At 38.3% G+C, this 21,715-nt stretch overlaps 1 long non-coding RNA gene across 2 annotated transcripts; it reads left to right on the top strand.

The window, feature by feature from the left end:
* Positions 1-12,269: 12,269 nt before the first annotated feature.
* LOC139948188 (uncharacterized) lies at positions 12,270-16,199 on the top strand. Of its 2 annotated transcripts, none has more exons than XR_011787418.1 (3): positions 12,270-12,454; positions 14,344-14,470; positions 15,066-16,199. It is a non-coding gene; the product is annotated as an uncharacterized lncRNA (long non-coding RNA). The 2 variants fall into 2 exon arrangements; XR_011787419.1 differs by having other exon boundaries at positions 15,071-15,089.
* The last annotated feature ends 5,516 nt before the right edge of the window (positions 16,200-21,715 follow it).

Below are 21,715 nucleotides of genomic sequence, written 5' to 3' on the forward strand. Positions count from 1 at the left end.
GTCGAATCCGTTGTTTCTTATGATCGCAACGTTCCAATATGCTCCATTTTAATTCATGGCCCCTAATTTCTTTTTGTTATGAGTTTTCAGGTAATTTTGATGATGTCAAAACGTAGGAATATCGCATATTGTTATATTGACAGTGTTATTGTGTGAGTAGCTTAAAAAAATTATGAGAATTTTTTATAAAAGGTTTAAATAAAAATAATGCTAAAACAAAATTCCCTCAAAGCATAATTTTGTCAAACAAAGTATTATTTTTTTAATTCTGTGAATGAAGAGTTATTTTTGAGGTAATGATTAAACTGGGCAACTAGTGGAATTTAATGACCCGACTATTCGCCTCAAATAACTGGGAGTTGAATAGCAGTAGTCGCCGCTGGACAAGCAATCAAAACTCGAAATTTCTCATGAGTTATTCCAAAAGATATTGTTACGTACGACTACATTCCAAAAAAATGTTATATGGTTACGTTCCAAGCTACGCAGCTACTCGGCTACGTTTACGTTCGAAGATAGGCTTAGGTCTACGTTCCTTCAAGTTACACTATAATATCGAAAGGTATGTTTTCAAGCCCGAGTCAAGCTACGCTTACATTCCAAGATACGCAGCTACGTTTACGTTCCAAGATACACTTAGGTCTACGTTCCTTCAAGTTACACTATAATATCAAAAAGTACGCTTCCAAGCCCGAGTTAAGCTATGCCTACGTTCAAAGATACGCAGCTGCGTTTATGTTCCAAGATGCTACGCTTCAGTCCAAGATATGCTTACGTTCCAAAAGATGTCAACGTTCCAAGCTACACAGCTACTCAGCTGCGCTTACAGATCTGCTTATGTCCTTCAAGTTACGCTATAATATCAAAAGGTACGCTTTCAATCCCATGTCAAGTTACGCTTACGTTCCAAGATACGCAGCTACGAATTACGTTCCAAGATATGCTTACGCTCCACCAAAAGATACTGTTACGTTCCAAGCTACGCAATTACTCAGCTACGCTTATACACTCCAAGATACTAATAGGTTACGCTACAATATCAAAAAGTACGCTTTCAATCCCGAGTCAAGCTACGCTTACGTTCCAAGATATGCAGCTACGGTTACGTTTCAAAATACGTTCTCACAAAGACGCTTTTGAATCCCTCAAGATTTCCTTCCCCCAAGATTAAAAAACTTTCACTGTGAATAACACTACAGGGCCCACCAGTTAATATCTGTTTGGCAGAAAATACTGTACAAAATTTCTTTACTATCCAAAAATTTACTTGGGCACTACAAAATTTCAAATTTAATTAAAAACTGGCTGGCAACCAGTTTCTGCTAAGCAATACTATTTTGTGCTAACTATAAGCAAATTGTTTAGCCAATACAGGCTTCATCAGTGTGGGCCCTGGCACGTCGGGAGCATAACGCCACGATCGCATTTCAAGCTGCATATCATGGCAATGCAGTAGTCTGGATCTGGACATTATACATAGAAATGTTTGTGCTGGTACCACAAACCTTTCTTTATCGTATTTCCACCCTGTGTCAAAGTTTCAAATCCTACTGATCTGGACATTATTATACTCCGATAAAAACATATAAACCCACACACAGAGTAAAGCAAAAGTCATGCAACGGAATTACTGCATGCATTGTACACTACATGCACAACACTGATGAATTATTCATGAGCCAGCCGCAACGCAGCCTCTGATTGGCTCCACCGGAAAGTCGGGGGAGATTTGCCGAAAAACAATAAAAAAGTTAAGACCCGTCGCTGCAAATATTCAAGACCATGGTGAGATCTAAATCAGAGAAACAGAGCGCCCGCTAGCGTTCGTTCATTACAAGCGTGGACAGTTTTTGCCGTGCATAATCGGAACGTTGGTTGTGTGTGACCGCGCAACACCAATGGTCTTGGGACCAAGACTAGTCCAAGTCGTGAGTTGGTACATTTCAAAATGTGTTTTTCTGCATTCAGTAGCAATACACCTGGTCGGCATTGCCGGAAAAAAACAAAAAAAAAATATTTTTTGAAACGTACAAACTCACGACTTGGTCCGTACAGGTACTTTGCAATTGTGTTTTTTACTCTACGCATTACAGGCAAAGTCTGCCTCGATTGACGTCACGAACAGCGCCCTCTCGGGTCGGGGTCTACTCTTAAATTTGTAAATTACATAAGAACTGATTTTTTAAAACCTTAGTTAAGTGTTTATTCACATTCCACTCATCAAAACACATATATTAGTGACAAAAGCTTTATTTTGAAAAAATACCACTTCCAGGTGACTTTATAAAAACAAAATGCAAAAAAAAAAAACACTCTCGTTCCGTTATGGTTGTTTTTGGTTCCTAAATTTGTAATTGTATCCTTTTCCCTGTGTAACGTTTTATCTTTTACTCAGATTATTATTTTGTTTTTTGTTTTACAAGTGTTCAGTTAGCTGAGTTTATTTTAAACTGTGCACTTAAAGACACTGGACATTACTGGTAATTGTCAAAGGCCAGTCTGCTCATTTAGTGTATTTCAACATATGCAAACATCAACAAACCTGTGAAAATTTGAGCTCAATGGTCGTCGAAGTTGCGAGATAATAATGAAAGAAAAACACCCTTGTCACACGAAGTTGTGTGCTTTCTGCTTGATTTTGAGACCTCGAACTCTAGTTATGAGGTCTCGAAATGAAATTATGCTAAGAATTATTTTGAGTAATTACCAATAGTTTCCACTGCCTAAAAACAATAATTAATTAGATTAAATCAGACTGTAGAGTTGCGTATCACGGAAAACAATAAAGAAATTATTTGCTTATACATGTACATACAAACAATCAAATCAATGTAGACATACGGGAAGGAAGCCGACCGTCTATAAAAGAACAGTCAATTAAATGCAACGATGACATCTCAAATATGAAAGAATCTCTCGTATTGCGTTTTAATGCTCCAATACCGCAGCAATACACAATGCACGACACAGAAGTACAGTCACTTAACTTAAGTTCAAGGCTACAAAAGGCAGCACAACAAGAGGCTGGTTACACGTGAAATAAACACAAAAAATAGCTGAGGGAAACAATAAGGGAATCAATGTGCGGTGAAGAGGTGTTCAAGGAGGAACAACCTGAAAGGAAGTTTGGTTCAAAAACTCGCTTTATTTAGAGTGCTGTAGCAACGCTATGTATCGTGGGATGTAAAAATGTCATTTTTGACGATGTTTTTTAAAAAGGAAATGCAAGCATTATGAATGTATATTGAGTGTGTGGAGAAAGTTTTGGTAGTGTAGTACAAAAGAAACTTTAGTTATTGCTGGCTAACGGTCAGTTTCACCTATCAACGCTGATTTGAAAAACGTGTAACGTTAGGGAGGCCCAACATATTAGACCCCTATAAGGATCACAGGGGAGCCTTATAGTTTCTAGATGCATAAGGTACGTCGTCTAACCCAAGACGAGGTGGGTACAGCCACTGCAAGTAGTGGTGGACGTGCGAAATAGCTTCATTTTGGGTTAGAATTATGACACCATGCATAAATATTGAGAGAGGCGTATAACACCCTCACCCACATTTCGGAATATTTGTGTAAAGGATTTTTATATTTTTATAGTGCCTATAATTTGCGAAACAACACGTGCTGTGTGCCACAAATGTTATTTATCCACCGTTTTTTTTTTTCGGGGGGGGGGGCGGGTGCGGTAAGAGCGTAGGCCTCTTTTTAGTTTATTCTCATCTGATTTGGTCTTGTAAACTTTCTGGTCAATAGGCTGCATGTATAACGGGAGCACTTAACGTGAACGTCAAAAAAGTGTTTTGCAGGCAGAGATGCCAAGTCCAGAGGCTAGCTATGTGTAAGATTTTTCAAAGCTCAACCCCCATCCCCCCGGAAAAAAATTGCCAGTTTAGGAAGGCCTTTTTAAATCGCCGCCCAACCTTTTTTTATTTATTTTGTTATAAATACATAAAACAATGTGAAATTTAATTGTGGACAAAAAGTGTTTCAAAATGCATCAAAAACCTCCTCAGAATAAAAAACTCACTTGAGGTACACAGGAGATGTTGATGGTTAATGTGGAGGTTCGATTGTGTCAGATTATATCCTTCCAAACTTGAAAAAAATAGACTAAAAATGATGTCCAAAATCAATCGCTTACTTCTTCTGCCTGTTGTGTCTTCGCTAGTGGAGCGCATTTCAACGAATTTGCTAAAAGAATCGGAACAAACTTGTGCGCAATAAGCGTTTTGCGCTCTGCCGAATTTGAGCTGAACTTACTGGATGAGCAAAAGCGTGCGCAATCTGCAAATTTGCGCTCTGTTTGTACAAATTTTGTACAAAAAATGTCGTTAATTTTTTTTTCCCGATCTCGCCCCAATAATGGTTGGTGTGCGTGTGAGCGTGAGACAGAGCCCAAATGCGTGAGTCTCACGCCTAATGCGGCGTGGTCGGTCTGGTTTTGTTTTATTGTCACTTTGGGCTTATTGCATCTCGCGAAATTTGAACGACAAACGACACAATTTCTGACCGCGTTCATGTTCACGCTGCTCTAGGAACAAACCTCCATACATCCCATATCTCTGGAACCCTACATCGTACGAACTAAATAAAAACGATAAACTCGTCCCAACTCCTTAATTTTCTCTAACTTATTTCACTTTCAGAAAGCATGTCAAGTCATGTTAAGGGTTTGTTACGTCCAGTTTGGGTCAACAGACAAACTCCTAAAAATGTACCCCATTCAGCCGCACGAGGTCTCTTTTGTTAATATTATCTCCATCAGTAACCAATCCGACGGGCCGATGGCTAAATTAGGCTTCAAAATGGATTTGGCAAAATGTAAATTCTGAGACCTGACCGACACATTGCTCTAACCAATTTTGTGAATGGACTTATTCAAAAGGAAACTTAATGTCGTTTTGCTTTACAACTTTGACCAAATGCAAAGCAAAGTTCTTTTTTTACAGCTTCAAAACAGCCTTTGACGTACGTGTATAAGTTTCACCATAGAGTAAGGAATGGTTTCACAATTCTACCTCCATGGTTAAACTCTGAAACTGCAACATTATACCTCCATGAACAGACCGTATTCTAAAACGGTATTCATGTACCCATTTGAGTTTACTGGCAAAAGGTCCAAGGTCGCCACCCACTGTCAACCTAAAGTGGTCCCACGGCGACCTTCTTCACCAAGCAACAGGTGGCCTGTCTCAAACCAGACAACACACCACTCACAATACAATGACCAGAATGGCTCTTTGTGTAAGCCCCCCACCCCCAAAATGTTATTAATTGTAAAGTTCCCTTAGACACCTTCCAACCTATAGCCGGCCCTACCCAATGTTTCCAAATTATTAAGCTTCCGTTTGATCCCATCCTTGTTCATCATGATAATTCTCATGCCGTTTGGAAGTGAATGCTTTTTTTATAAATATTCTTCATTTAGTCTTTTCAACAAATGAGTCACCCGCAGAAGGATTTCTAGGAAGTCTGATAACAACGTCGACCAGTGGTTGACACATTGTCGCCTGCGAAACATCAATCTACGGTACTTCATCCATTCAATGCAAATTCGGTCAAATTCGTGAGATTGGTTTCGGTTTTGTCCTGGCACCCAGCCTCTTCGACTCTTTCGACCCTGCGCGGCAATGAATGAACCAATCCGGAGAACCATGCTTAGTACAACACGAAAGTAACGGAGCACCATCTGCGAAACACTGTCCAATGAGTCGCCTGTCAGAAAGATTTCTAGGAAGTCTGGTAACAACATCGACCAGTGGTTGACGCACGGCCGCCGCCCAAACTTCCCCGTTAATAGCTTCCCTGGGTCATCCCCGGTCTGCCCCGGTGCGTTTGAATAGCTTTTGACGTCATTCCAGGGGCTCACCCAGGTCAGCCCCCAGTGCCCTGCTTGTGGAGTGGGTCACTTGGAGGCTGGGCCCAGGTAAACGACGTCACTAGGGACCCTTAGATTTGGGTAAACGCGGACTTCGTTCACATTGTATAGTTAGCCTTTATTGAAGGCGCTTCGCTGCGTCGGTACTCTCGCTGGTCTCTTTTCTTGAGTGGCATGAGTGACATATTGGTGCCGCGTGCGCCTTTCTAAAGGCTACGTTCACGTCGAGGTATTATACTAGCCGGTATTCATACGCCGATTGGGTTCGTTTTATATTAGAAACGTTTATTTATGCAAAACTAACCTGTTCACACTTGCGCCCTCATATATAAGCATTCATATATAGTTCACATTTTACACTCGCTTGCAAAATACTTTCAAGAGAGACAACACTGCATACGGACTCTGTTTTCTCCTCTATTCTCCAGGTAAATATAACACAATTTGTTCACATCGTTTTATATTATCTGTTCATTTTGTTTATGTATCTTAAAGTTAATAGAAGTTGTAAAATCATAAAAGGTTTACTGTTATAATATAGGTTTTCTCGGTCAATTTCGGCAATTGAGCAGCCAATTTCATTTTCATGCGTTCGAATTAAAGATGTTTGCGTTTCAAGTTCAGAATTCGGCCATTCATATTCGGTTTGAGTTGAGTCAAATTCCTTTAGCACTCTGTTCAATTTAGCGTATCGTCATACTGTTTCGCGACACACACGCCTCAAGAAGCGTCTGCGAATGTTAGTGCTGCTTTGACGGATCGTTAAATTGAATGATTGTTTTGTTAAATCGAATGACGGAACATTACATTTGACTAATCATAAAACAAAATCAAATTACCATTTTCAGTAGCATTCGATTTCGCGTGAAATAGAATAGGCTGGTGGTTAAATTGGCTGCTCATTTTCTGAAATTGACCGAGAAACCTATTTCGTTAGGGTATATAATTTAAGGTGTGACAGCAAAATTGCCACTTTGTTGGCAGGGAGGGAATTGTTCAAGTCGGTATTAAACAGTGCGTTCCCGTAACTCTTTTGTTGTACAGCAAACTATTTACTTTCATTGTAAGATTTCCTATAATACCATAATTTGTATGTTTTATATTAAAGATGCTATGTCACATTTTTGGCCGACTTGGCCCAAAACTTTTGATTTAAAATTCAAGGTATAAAATTTCAGGTATTTTGATGGGGGTCGAGAAAGTTACAAGCTTTTATTTAGCCATTGCTCGAAAAAGTCCGCCAATTATTAATAGCAGTAAAATAAAGTGCTCAAAATAAGTTTTTGTCGGGATCCCTACAATATATCACGTGACCAATTCTGTTTTATAAGAAACATTTTAAATTTGTGTCATGGTTCCTGACCATTAAAGTAAAATCTTTTTTTTTTTTTTTTTAAATAACATTACATGCGTTAAAGGAACACGTTGTCTTGGATCGGACGAGTTGGTCTATAAAAAGCGTTTGTAATCGTTTTTTATAAAATACATAATGGTTGGAAAGATGTTGGAAAATGATCCACACAAATTTGCCTCGAAATTGCGTGGTTTTCCTTTTACTTTGCGAACTAACACGGTCGGCCATTTTTGGGAGTCATAAAAAACAGGATCTTTGTAAATTACATCGGGACAAGTCAGCCCCTTTTGGTGTAAATATATCTATAGTGCATTTATTAGGCTCTTTAAGCTCTTTTTTGGATCCAGCTTACGGTTAATTTATATTTGATTTCCAAGATGGCGGACGACGCCTAGAATTATGGCGTTAACCGCTGGGAGAACTGTTTATTTATTAGTGTTAATTTAATATTCATAATTTTTATTGTAAAAGTTCATAAGATCCTTAGACGAAGACCTCATCACATCGTATTTATATTCGTCAACAGATTCATGTGTAAATGAAATACTGGAAAGCTAGCAACTGAACAGCCGTGCCACGTCAATCTTGAATACAGTTAGAGGGGTCACACACACATAAATCACAGTGCTGATTGGGACATAATTTTATGCACCTGACAAATCTATGCATGGATATTCTTTAAAAGGTTTGGTTTGTTTGAATAGATTCACATGGTTCGTTGAAATATAAGGGGGTTGGTTGTGGCGACAACAACCTTTTTATCCTTTTGACAACCATCATATATAATAAACTTCACGGCTGATGGTTGCACTTTGGTATTGTCACTTTTCAACTCGGCTCTACGTGCTGTCTGGTACCTTCCATACATACATTTTGTTGTGAAGATTTTAATTGGGTAAAGGCTTATAGTTTGATGAATAATATGACGAAAACAAACTTTTATCCTTTTGAACTGAATTCATGATTTATTGTCTCATTCTTCTCACGTAGCTACTTAATAGGGTCAAAACGTGAGGCCAGTAACACTTTTTTTGCAAGTAGATGTACACCATGTAATGTTAGTTGGACGCAGTTTGCTAACAGCCATTTTCCTTTTTTAAATAAAATCAGTAAATTAATAATTTTGCTTGTTACATAAAATAAAATTGAAGAGGATGCCTGAATTGACTAATACAATCGGAGTTGGACGAGGTGTAGACTTGGGAGTTGGACGAGGTGTAGACTTAATTCAAGTAGATCGACTTACTGACATAATCCATCTCACCAAGTCGACTATAAGATTAAATGATCAGTCGACTAACTGACATAATTTATTTCACCAAGTCGACTAACAGAAACTAAGAAGTTGACTTAAAGCCATTGGACCCTTTCGGTACAGAAAACAAAAAGTTCACAGATTTATTAATAATTTAAAGGGTTTACAGAAGGTAATGGTGAGAGACTTCTATTGAAATATTAGTCCATGAAATGGTTTACTTTTTGAGAAAACGGTAAAACAATATAAATTCTCGTTAACGAGAATTACGGATTTGTTATAAACACATGTCATGACACGGCGAAACGCGCGAAAACAGGAGTGGGTTTCCCGTTATTTTCTTCCGACTCCGATGTCCGATAATATAATAAGTTGTGATACACGAAGTGTGGGACTTGGACAATACTGTTTACCGAAAGTGTATAATGGCTTTAACAGCCTGAACACGCGTTGAGATGTGTGTGTATCAAACCTTGTGCACCACTATGAGAGCACTCTATTTCCTAGTCTTTATATTGCTTTTTAACTTTACGTTTGCGGGCTAAAACTAAATGTAATACTGTAATGCCCCTCTAAATGATGTTCGACCAGGCAAAGATATAAAGTAGGTTCCAACGGTTACAAAATATTAGATCAAAAAGGGGTCATGTCTGTGAGGCTTTTACGGATTTTTATTGACCTTTCCGATGTTGTATTGATTGTAAGAATCCCTCATGTAGAACAAAAGTTATGATTTTTTGAAATAATAAACTTTGAATTAGTGTATCTCGTCAACTGATGACGTCATCGTGACGTTACAACTTTTGCATCATCTACTGGTTATTGTCTACCAGTGTGCAAAGTTTCAACTTAATGCAAGCTTCGCATCTATGCTTTTTCAATCGACAGCAAGAGGAAAAAGAAAAACAAAAAAAAAGAAAAAACCGAACAATAACTAGATATAGTGTTTGTAAAAACAAACACTAGGTGTTCGGCTATTGTTGGGTCAGTGTTTGAATAAATGAAACAAGTATTGTAAGTATCCCGTCAAATTACAAAGAAATCAAAACCAAACAGTTTTCTTGATGTGTAATAATTTTATGGAAAAAGCATCAAAAAGTGTACATTTCAACCTAAAAGCCTTTAAATAATGCCTTTTCAAAGCATTTTACAGGCTCTTCCAGTTTAAAAAGGTCAAAAAGTCAAGAGAAGGTCACCAACATACCCATTTTTGTGGAATACGTGAGGCCCTTTCATATGATGTATAGATTGTCAAAATAGATTTTGTGTTTGAGGAAACGTGAACTGATGAATAATGGAGACTGGAGAAGAGACTAACTAACCAGAAGGGAAGTGTTTGTTGAAAACGCCTTGAAAACAGACTACGTACGTAAAGCCCTTTCATATGATGTATAGATTGTCAAAATAGCTTTTGTGGTTGAGGAAATGTGAACTGATGAATAATGACGACTGGAGAAGAGACTAACTAACTGGAAGGGAAATGTTTGTTGAAAAGCCTTGAAAACAGACTACGTACGTAGAGCCCTTTCATATCATGTACAGTTTGTCAAAATAGCTCTTGTGTTTTAGGACATATGAACTATGCATAATGACGACTGGAGAAGAGACTAACTAACCGGAAGGGAAATGTTTGTTGAAAACGCCTTGAAAACAGACTAAAAACGAGGCTATTTTTAAGGAGAAAAAAATAAATACAAAAATAAACAGTACAATTTTTGGTCGCCACGTGGTCTCCCATCGAAATACTGACTGGGCCCGATTTTGCTTAACCTCAGTGACCAGACGAGAACCGGTGTTATCAACGCAGTATGGTCGTAGATAAAACTAATTATTTACTTTTGAAGAAAACTGACATTATGTTGAGAACGCCTCGAACGCAGACTTAAACGATCAAAACGTGTTGCAGTGCTTGACTATGCTCCTCAATGCACCGAATACTTACACGTGGTGACCGCAATGCACCGCATGCTTACACGTGGTGACAAAGTACGTGTACATGTAATCGTAAAATCTTTACGCGCAATCAATGGGGGAATTTTGTAGTTCTTTATACATGAATTTTGAAATTTTCAACCTCTCTTTTGAGCCGGAAGACAAAATCAAAATGGGGTCATGTCTGTGAGGAGTTTTTAATGCCCTTTCCGATGATGTATTGATTGTAAAAATCCCTCATGTAGATCAAAAGTTATGATTTTTTGAAATAATAAACTTTGAATTAGTGTATCTCGCCAACTGATGACGTCATCGTGACGTAACAACTTTTGCATCATCTACTGGTTATTGTCTACCTGTGTGCAAAACTTCAACTTAATGCAAGCTTCGCAACTATGCTTTTTCTTGCGGACAATCGACAGCGAGAAGAATAAGAACCCCCCCCCCCCCAAAACTAGATATAGTGTTTGTAGAAACAAACACTAGGTGTTCGGCTATTGTTGGGTCAGTGTTTGAATAAATGAAACAAGTATTGTTAATAGCTCGTCAAATTACAAAGAAATCAAAACCAAACAGTTTTGTCGATGTGTAATAATTTTATGGAAAAAGCATCAAAAAGTGTACATTTCAACCTAAAAGCCTTTAAATACTGCCTTTTCAAAGCATTTTACAGGCTCTTCTAGTTTAAAAAGGTCAAAAAGTCAAGAGAAGGTCACCAACATACCCATTTTTGTGGAATACGTGAGGCCCTTTCATATGATGTATATATTGTCAAAATAGCTTTTGTGTTTGAGAAAACGTAAACTGATGAATAATGGCGACTGGAGAAGAGACTAACTAACCAGTAGGGAAATGTTTGTTGAAAACGCCTTGAAAACAGACTATGACGTAAAGCCCTTTCGTATGATGTATAGATTGTCAAAATAGCTTTTGTGGTTGAGGACATAGGAACTTATGCACAATGACGACTGGAGATTAGACTAACTAACCGAAAGGGAAATGTTTGTTGAAAACACCTTGAAAACAGACTACGTACGTTAAGCCCTTTCATATGATGTGATTGTCAAAATAGCTTGTGTGGTTGAGGATATAGGAGCTTATGCATAATGACGACTGGAGAAGAGACTAACTAACCGGGAGGGAAATCTTTGTTGAAAACGCCTTGAAAACAGACTATGACGTAAAGCCCTTTCGTATGATGTATAGATTGTCAAAATAGCTTTTGTGGTTGAGGACATAGGAACTTATGCACAATGACGACTGGAGATTAGACTAACTAACCGAAAGGGAAATGTTTGTTGAAAACACCTTGAAAACAGACTACGTACGTTAAGCCCTTTCATATGATGTGATTGTCAAAATAGCTTGTGTGGTTGAGGATATAGGAGCTTATGCATAATGACGACTGGAGAAGAGACTAACTAACCGGGAGGGAAATCTTTGTTGAAAACGCCTTGAAAACAGACTAAAGCGAAGCTATTTATAGGAGGAAAAAAAAATTAATACAAAAATAAATAGTACAAATTTTGATCGCCAAGTGGTCTCCCATCCAAATACTGACTGGGCCCGATTTTGCTTAACTTCAGTGACCGGACGAGAACGCAGACTAAAGGCCGGTTTATAGTCGGTCGCGCGACGGTCGCGCGATGGAAATCTTGACGCGCGATCCTAAAAAACACAGTTTATAGTCATCGTCGAGACCTCAGCGATGCTCAGCGATGCGTCGCTGAAAGGCGCTGGCGACGTCGCTACAGAGTTCAACTAATTGAACTTTGACACGATCGCTGACCTCACTTTTCAACCGTGAACCAATAGAATCGTTGGATTACCGAGAAACGATGAATATGCAAATTTATCAAGAGGCCGCTTACAAATAAAACAAAATGGACGACCGTAACTTTGTTCGCTGAGCGGTGTCCTAAAAAGTTAGTTTTTTCTTGTTTACGTTCGATTTTTGGAGCTGGTAAAAGTTACGAACATGTCGACAGGAAGGAAACTGCATGGGCAATCATTACAGTAACATTGCAGTCAATGTGTGAGTATTTTAAACAGTAAAATTAACGAAAAAACGTCTACCGAGTGGGGCAGTTTTTTAATGTATGCGTAGCCGTATACACAAAGAATACAGATCACACTAAAAACAAAATACCTTGATACAAACACACAGTACCCCCACTACTACTATTAAAATGTATTGTAATACATTGTTTTTCATCGAACAAAACTGGGTGTTACTGTATGTCATACGATAGCTTTGGTTTATGCTGCATGTTCTTGCTTTACCCTTCTTAGCTTAATTAAACTTTCTTGAGTCGAGTTGATTTGACTGATCTCACGACTCATCACTTGACATTACTTTAACTTAGCAACAGCAGTACAACTTAGTTTTTTGATAATAAACACGAGTAGCTTGTTTTTTAACATAGGAGAAACAGTCATGTAATCCAAATTTACAATTGAACACACAGACGGTCGGACGGTATTTTGAAACATTTATATATATATATATATATATATATCAAATAATAAACCACAAGGGAAACTGACTGGGTACATTTTTAAATGATTTTTTAGGATTGAACAAAGAAAAATTGACTAGAGCGGGATTTGAACCAACGACCTCCGGTTTAACGTGCCGGCGCTCTACCAACTGAGCTATCTAGCCCTATGTTGGTGGTCTCCCAATTTTGTCAATATCTTTGTTCGGGGGTGCCTGTCAGAAGCCATTAAACCGCAAACTGCCGTGTAGCCAGGGATCACACCCGGGTAACGATACAACCTGGGAAGCGGCAGACAGGGGATCACCTTAAGGGGATGCGACTTTTTATATCAGATATCAAATAATAAACCACAAGGGAAACTGACTGGGTACATTTTTAAATGATTTTTTAGGATTGAACAAAGAAAAATTGACTAGAGCGGGATTTGAACCAACGACCTCCGGTTTAACGTGCCGGCGCTCTACCAACTGAGCTATCTAGCCCTATGTTGGTGGTCTCCCAATTTTGTCAATATCTTTGTTCGGGGGTGCCTGTCAGAAGCCATTAAACCGCAAACTGCCGTGTAGCCAGGGATCACACCCGGGTAACGATACAACCTGGGAAGCGGCAGACAGGGGATCACCTTAAGGGGATGCGACTTTTTATATCAGATATCAAATAATAAACCACAAGGGAAACTGACTGGGTACATTTTTAAATGATTTTTTATATATATATATATATGTGACCCTCTCAAATACTAAGAGTCGTAAAGGATAGAGAGGCTAACGGCAAGTTGTTATCTTTACAATCGATGCACCATTTTATTTCCTGTAGAAGTGTAAGCAGACGAAGACAAATACATATGCTGCAAAATGTTATGTTACATAAAAAAAATTGTTCCGTTCCAACCCAAGTCAAAACAACTCTTGGTACTTTACTGCTTAGTAGTAGTAGTATTTTGGTAAACAGGTAAATATTAATAAAAATGCTACATAAATTTGATATACTGATTTTTTGGTCCATTGGTCTACTTAGGGTAGTACCCAGTTTGATTGTCTGAAGTAATTTTACTAATTTAATTCCTGAGTGCAACTCCCCCGAATAACTTTCGTCTGACTCTTGAACTGTTTTCTTCTTGTTGCCCATACCAAGACTAGAGCCCTTTTTGGAGTGAAATTGCACATTATTATTATTATTTTTGTTTTCTCAGTTTAGTGAGGAACAACTAGTGTTTTTAAAAAGTTAAAAGGTCCCCAACAGTGGAACAAAAAACAGTGGGCTGTTTTTATAAATTTTATACTGAATATGACTTGGATCTCATGTTTACCGATTCTAGTTCGTTTGCAGATTGTTAGGTATATATTATGGATACTTGTATTTTTCAAATTAATATAAAGCTAAATTTTACATGTTCAATTGTTAACTTTTGTATTTTGAACAGCATAAAGTGGCAAATGCTATGGGAGATTGATGTACACATCCCTTTGTGAAAAGGAGCAGGCCATCAGAGGTTCAGGGAAAACCAACAAGTATTGAGTTGCCAACTGATCAGCATCATCTAGAAACAGGTATGATGGTTACATCCAGGGACACACAATTAGTAGAATATGCATAAAACAATTCCAAATCATACAATAATTGATTGTGTCGGTTTTCAGGGCTCGAAATCAACACTGGACCACAGGCCAAGTCCAGTGGTTATAGCGTTGGGCCAATAAACGTACGACCGTACAAGTCCAGTGGTATTGTGTTTTTTAATTTGAATAGTAACACCTCATTGCATTTTAGTACAAATATCTATTGAGTGCCAATATATCTTCTTTTAGTGCTTGTTCCAACAGCAGTTTCAATGTAGTGTGTAGAAAGTGTTCTCCTCATATCGATCCCAGTCTTGTCAAATTCTCTGGTCCAGTAAAAGTCTTGTGATATTTTTCCCCCCAAATCGAGCCCTGGTTGTATTAACCATGTAAACAAACTGTTGGAAAACTCTTCATGAAGATAGGGCTATGTAACATAATGAATTTGTTTTTTTGCAAGTTTGCAGGTGAAGTTTGTATTTTGTTAAAGTCCCAATCTTAGGTCAAATTGAAAAAGAGTATTATGTTAACAATTGAAGGATTTTGTTACAATGTTTTTGTTTGTTTTTTTGTCTCCCTGTATTAGAACAGTGGGCATACTTTCTACACAAAACCTCCAGTTTGCCAGCCACACTTGCAGCATCTGTGATAAAAACAAATGGACACAAGAAGGACATCCTTTGACACAGACATCTGATACATCAATGATAATAATGTTGAAGAAAGCTGCGATGAAATCCTTAACTTTAAAACTTTACTTTAACAACGATAGCCCATCAATTTAAATTCCTTTGCATTGTATTTACTACAAACATTCTACAGCTACTCAAGTCATTCCTGATGATTTGTGCACTTGCTTTTCTAAAAAAAAACCATTATTTAAAATATAATCGGTAAAAATTTATAAATTTGCCGCTGCATTAATTATGCAAAATTATAGCTTAATGTTCGTTGTCCTCTTCTGTACATACTGATCACTCTCTTGCTCGCTATGTTTAATAAGTAAATTGTACATTTAATTTCATTATAAGTTGATTTGAAATAAATAAATGAACAAGTCAAAAAACAGTAGTCTGTTTCTTTTCTCTTGTTGAGTTCACAAAGTTCAAACTAGTTAAATTCTGGACACTTTATTGATTTGTGTGGCTTGTATCTTTTTCATACCAATATTGACACAAAGTGATTCGGAAGCAGTGGTATGGCTATGACTTTTCATGGGGAGGGCTAGGGGTTAGTAGTTTTAACATGTGGGCAGGGGTTGCTTTGTTAGTCGGGAAGGAGTATGCTGTGCGGAGGGGGGTGCTTATGGCATTTTGTGGCTGCGTGTTCATTTTCCCTTTTTTTTTAAGGAGGGGGGGGGGGTATTTTATTTGTTTTGGGTAGCCACTCCCCTCCTCCCTGCTGACTGCACCGCTGTTTCGAAGTGTGGGAATTGTATTTGTAAAACCGAACGACTTAATGCCTGTCATATGTTTGGTACACTTCAGAACAGCAATGGTTGAGAAAAACTAACGGAATTGTTGCTCTACAATATATAACGCTTCCCATCGATGTTCCCTTTCAGAGAAAAGAAACCCAAACATGTTTTTCAAATAATACTATGCTGTTTCCAGAATATTAAGTAAACACTTAATTTCAAAATTCATTGATACAACTTCGAAAACAACTCTTTGTATGCTCGCAGACTTAATAATTTGATATCTGATCTGGTTAAGTGACATTAACTTAATGATTTTTTTAAAGGACGTGGCTGCAACGTGTTTTTTCAGTTTTTTTTAATTTTATTAAATTGGTTGAATGTAAAAACATGGAAATCAAAGTGAAAATGATGTGTTTTTGTTTATCCCCGAGTGAGTCCAGTCTAAAGGAAAATTAATATCAAATAAACCAAAATTCTTCGTTTTTGGTTGTTCATAACGCTGATAACAATTTGAGAAAGATGGTTTTCTTTTTAACATAATTAATTGGGTATGTGTATACTGTACAAACTGCATCCCATCGCGCGACGACTATAAACTGTGCAAAAATTGCCAGCGTCCAGCGATCCTCAGCGTCCGACGATTTCCATCGCGCGACCGTCGCACGACCGACTATAAACCGGCCTTAAAACGATCAACACGTGGTGCAGAGCGTGACTATGATCCTCAATGCACCGCATTCTTACACGTGGTGACCGCAATGCACCGCATGCTTACACGTGGTGACAAAGTACATGTACATGTAATTGTAAAATCTTTACGCGCAATCAATGGGGGAATTTTGTAGTTCTTTATACATGAATTTTGAAATTTTCAACCTCGATTTTGAACCAGAAGACAAGATCAAAAAGGGGTTATGTCTGTGAGGCGTTTACGGAGTTTTTAATGCCCTTTCCGATGATGTATTGATTTTTTGAAATAATAAACTTTGAATTTGTGTATCTCGTCAACTGATGACGTCATCGTGACGTAACAACTTTTCCATCATCTACTGGTTATTGTCTACCTGTGTGCAAAATTTCAACTTAATGCAAGCTTCGCATCTATGCTTTTTTATGCGGACAATCGACAGCGAGAAGAATAAGAAAAACAAAACTAGAAATTGAGAGTTTGTGTACAAACTCAGGGTGTTCGGGTGAATGGTCAAATGAGGTCACGTTGTGTACAACATTTGTAGAACATTACAAGAGGTTTCATGTAGTGAAAGAATCTTGTACGTAGCGTTTGTGGTTCTCAAGATATGAATTTTTCAATTATTTACCGTTTATTTAACGTAATGACGTCATCGATGATGTCATCATTCCAAAAAAAGTTTTGGTTTCGTCTGCACACTAAGGTTTATGTTCATGGTAAGTTTCAAGTTCATACAACCGTTAGTTTTGTTCAAAATTGCGAGAGAAGTTTCATTGAGAAGATGTAATTGAAGAATTGTTTACAAATTGTTACTATATTCATGCTCTGCTGTACAAAGGTTGAAGTTTAGAATTACTGGGTTTTATGTAAGATTTTTTAAAATATTAAACACTACCTCCGGTTTGAAATAGATGAAAGGTCAAATGAGGTCACACCCAATGAAACAGCATCGAATCGGTCAAGGGCTTTCACATGATATCATACTTATGAATCTACCACAATTCCTTAATGAGCTATAGATTTTTGAATGTGTAAACTTTAACTTCCGGTTTCGACTGGAAGCAAAGGACAAAATTGGGTCATGCCTATTTTATGTTTTGTACAGTACCTCAAGGGCTTTGTTGAGTGTTGTCACAACAAAACATTTGATGAACCGTGACATGTCGGGGCATGCCGCTCGCAACAGTCATGTAGATTTGATTGAAATTCATGAAACTTCAACTTCAAATTTCGACCGGAAGCAAAGGTCAAATGGGGTCATTTGTAGAGTACCCCAAGGGCTTTCATACAGCGCAAACATTTTGCATCTAGCACATATAGTTTTTGAGATATGATTTGTCCAAATATAATACATAACTTACTGTAATTACGTCATCGATGACGTCATCATTCCAAAAAATCTTCTGTGACATGCATCTACACACTATGGTCTATGTATATACTAAATTTCAAGCAAATAGTAAAATAGGAAAATAACTTTTTTTCAGACCCAGTGTGTCAGTTTCGTTATGACGTAGCTATGACGTCATGAATTATTTTTCTTAAATGCTCATGGGCTAAAGAACATTTTATTCATTGAAAATAAGTTATATCTTCACTGACTTAGGCTGCAGAGCCCAAATTATCATGATTTTAACTTCAACTTCCGGTTTCGACCAGAAGCAAAGGTCAAAGGTCTTCAATTAATTGACTTGGAAGAAAACAAAACATCCCAGTCTGTACAATCAAAACAGCTGCTTAGAGTTTCCGTGTTGTCTTGATTAAAGCTCCTGATCTTTTTGTATAGCAGGTTTGTTTTGCTTCAGTTTTTGTTTATACTTTGGGAGAAGATCATGTCATGATCTAGTCTTGGTTCAAAGACCATTGGTGTTGCGCGGTCACACACAACCAACGTTCTATGCACGGCAAAAACTGTACACGCTTGTAATGAACGAACGCTAGCGGGCGCTCTGTTTCTCTGATTTAGATCTCCACCATGTCTTGGACATTTGTAAATTGAAGGCGTGGCCAGATTATGTAAATGACTTTTAATGTATGCAATATTCATATCACGTGACGAATTGAAGATGACCATTCAAACTAGATCAAGTCAAAGGTCAATATGATCGGCGCTCTATAAGCTTTGCTCAAAGTGATTCCGTGGTCATTAGGCCTATTAAAGGAAAACAGTGAAATTTCAAGTATAGACTACCTATTCAGGTTATGGATACATGACGATTTGAAATCGTAATTAATGGTCAAAAAATCGAACGTAAGATTAGCATTCAGAGAGTCCGTGTAACGGACGCTTGTATGGCCCCACGGCGTGGAGCAATCGGAACGTAAAGCCTTGGGGAATATCACGTATCGTCCATGCCGTGTCTCGTGGGGGTTGGAGGTGTAATCCCGGGCGCTATGAACTCCCAGCTTGCGGGTACGTCTCGCCGTGAGCTTGGGAGGGGTTGGAAGCCAAACATAAAAGTACATGTTTGTCATCGTGGGTTTGTCAGTCGGGTCGTGTCGAATCCGTTGTTTCTTATGATCGCAACGTTCCAATATGCTCCATTTTGTTTCAGGCCCCCTAATTTCTTTTTTGTTATGAGTTTTCAGGTAATTTTGATGATGTCAAAACGTAGGAATACCGCATTTTGTTATATTGACAGTGTTATTGTGTGAGTAGCTTAAAATGATGAGATTTTTTTATAAAAGGTTGAAATAAAAATAATGATAAAACAAAATTCCCTCAAAGCATAATTTTGTCAAACAAAGTATTATTTTTTAATTCTGTGAATGAAGAGTTATTTTTGAGGTTGGTTAAATTGGGCAACTAGTGGAATTTATGACCCGACTATATCAAATAACTGCGACTTCGATACAAGTCGCGAATACTCCCGTTGCCCCAGATGCATCGTGACATGTTATTGTTTGCCGAAGGCACAATAAAGTAAAACTCGTGCTGAAATGATTGAAAGATTGTGTCACTGACGTCTGGTTGTGTTTTGGTGAAAAGTTTTTGTGATTAGTCATGAGCGACAAAAGTGGTTATACCAAGCAGGAATTTGATCACAACTACTTTTATAGTACGTAGTCTTAGCCGCACGATTAACCAAGTGAGTTGAATAGCAGTAGTCGCCACTCAACAAGCAATCAAAATTCGCAATTTCTCATGAGTTGTTTCAAAAGATATGGTTACGACTACATCCCAAAAGATATTATATGGTTACGTTCAAAGTTACTCGGCTACGGATCTGTTCCAAGATATGCTTAGGTCTACGGTCCTTCAAGTTACACTATAATATCAAAAGGTACGTTTTCAAGCCCGAGTCAAGCTACGCTTATGTTCCAAGATACGCAGCTACGTTTACGTTCCAAGATGCTACGCTTACGTTCCAAGATATATGCTTACGTTCCAAAAGATATGTCAACGTTCCAAGCTACGCAGCTACTCAGCTCTGCTTACATTCCAAGATCTGCTTACGTTCCTTGAAGTTATGCTATAATATCAAAAGGTGCGCTTTCAATCCCATGTCAAGTTACGCTTACGTTCCAAGATACGCAGCTACAATTACGTTCCAAGATACGCTTAGGTCTACGTTCCTTCAAGATCAAAAGGTACGCTTTCATGTCAAGTTACGCTTACGTTCCAAGATCTGCAGCTACGCTTACGTTTCAAAATACGTTCTCACAAGGACGCTTTTGAATCCCTCAAGATTTCCGTCCCCCAAGATTAAAAAACTTTCACTGTGAATAACACAGGGCCCACCAGTTATCTGTTTGGCAGAAAATACTGTACAAAATTTCTTTACTATCCAAAAATTTAGTTGGGCACAAGCCACAAGTCTACAACATTTCAAATTTAATTAAAAATTAGCTGGTATAACCAGTTTCTGCTAAGCAATACTATTTTGTGCTAAGCAATACTATTTTGTGCTAAGCAAATTGTTGTGCCAATACAGGCTTCATGAAATTGGGCCCTGGCACGTCGGGAGCATAACGTCACGATCGCATTTCAAACTGCATCATGGCAATGCAGTATCTGGATTTGGATATTATACATAGAAAGGTTTGTGGTGTTACCGCAAACCTTTCTTCATCGTATTTCCACCATGCAAAGTTTCAAATCCTACTGATCTGGATATCATTATAGTCCGATAAAAACGTATACCCACACACACATGCAGAGTATAGCAAAAGTCATGCAACGCACTTACTGCATGCATTGTACACTGCATGCACAACACTGATTAATATTCATGAGCCAACCGCAACGCAGCCTCTGAATGGCTCCACCGGAAAGTCGGGGGAGATTTGCCGAAAAACAATAAAAAAGTTAAGACCCGTCGTTGCAAATTTCCAAGACCTTGGTGAGATCTAAATCAGAGAAACAGAGCGCCCGCTAGCGTTCGTTCATTACAAGAGTGTACAGTTTTTGCCGTGCATAGATCGGAACGTTGGTTGTGTGTGACCGCGCAACACCAATGGTCTTGGAACCAAGACTAGTCATGATCCAACTTTCCAAGCGGTGTTCTGCTGTACGGTTTATAAGCATCGGGTATGTTCCCATAACATTTGTCAAGGGTTCGATGTCTCCTAGTAAGAATATTGACATACTGGTGGTAGTGAGGCATCACATGCTTTAAATCACATTTGTTAAAGTCACCCATAATGAGTTTGACAGCATCTGGGGATTTCTTTTCCAGTTCTTGAACATGTTGAGCAAGGATAGAAGATGCAGTAGCACTGTCTGCTTTTGGCTGGATATATACAACGGTGACAAATATCTTGGGAAACTGTCTCGGAAGGTAGAATGGTATAAGTCCCACAGTAATATACTCAACATCGGGTGAACAATGGCTTTGTTTGACACAAATGTTGTTGCACCATCTTTGATTAATGTAAATACACACACCTCCGCCCGATAACTTTCCTGATTCAGGGGACCTATCCATACGTTTAAAGATGAAGCCATCTATATTTTGTGTTTGCAGTTAATCAATTTTGTTGCAAAGGGATCGTGCATTACCTGTAATGATTGTTGGCAGTGCTGGGTTGAATCTTCGACGCCGAAGACGGGTTCGGATTCCACCTTTCCTACCCCGTTTGCGTTTTCGTAAGTTCTCGGGAATGTCTTTGCTGGGCAAGACAA

The sequence above is a fragment of the Asterias amurensis genome, chromosome 15 (genome assembly GCF_032118995.1).
Source record: "Asterias amurensis chromosome 15, ASM3211899v1".
Taxonomy (NCBI): Eukaryota; Metazoa; Echinodermata; class Asteroidea; order Forcipulatida; family Asteriidae; genus Asterias; species Asterias amurensis.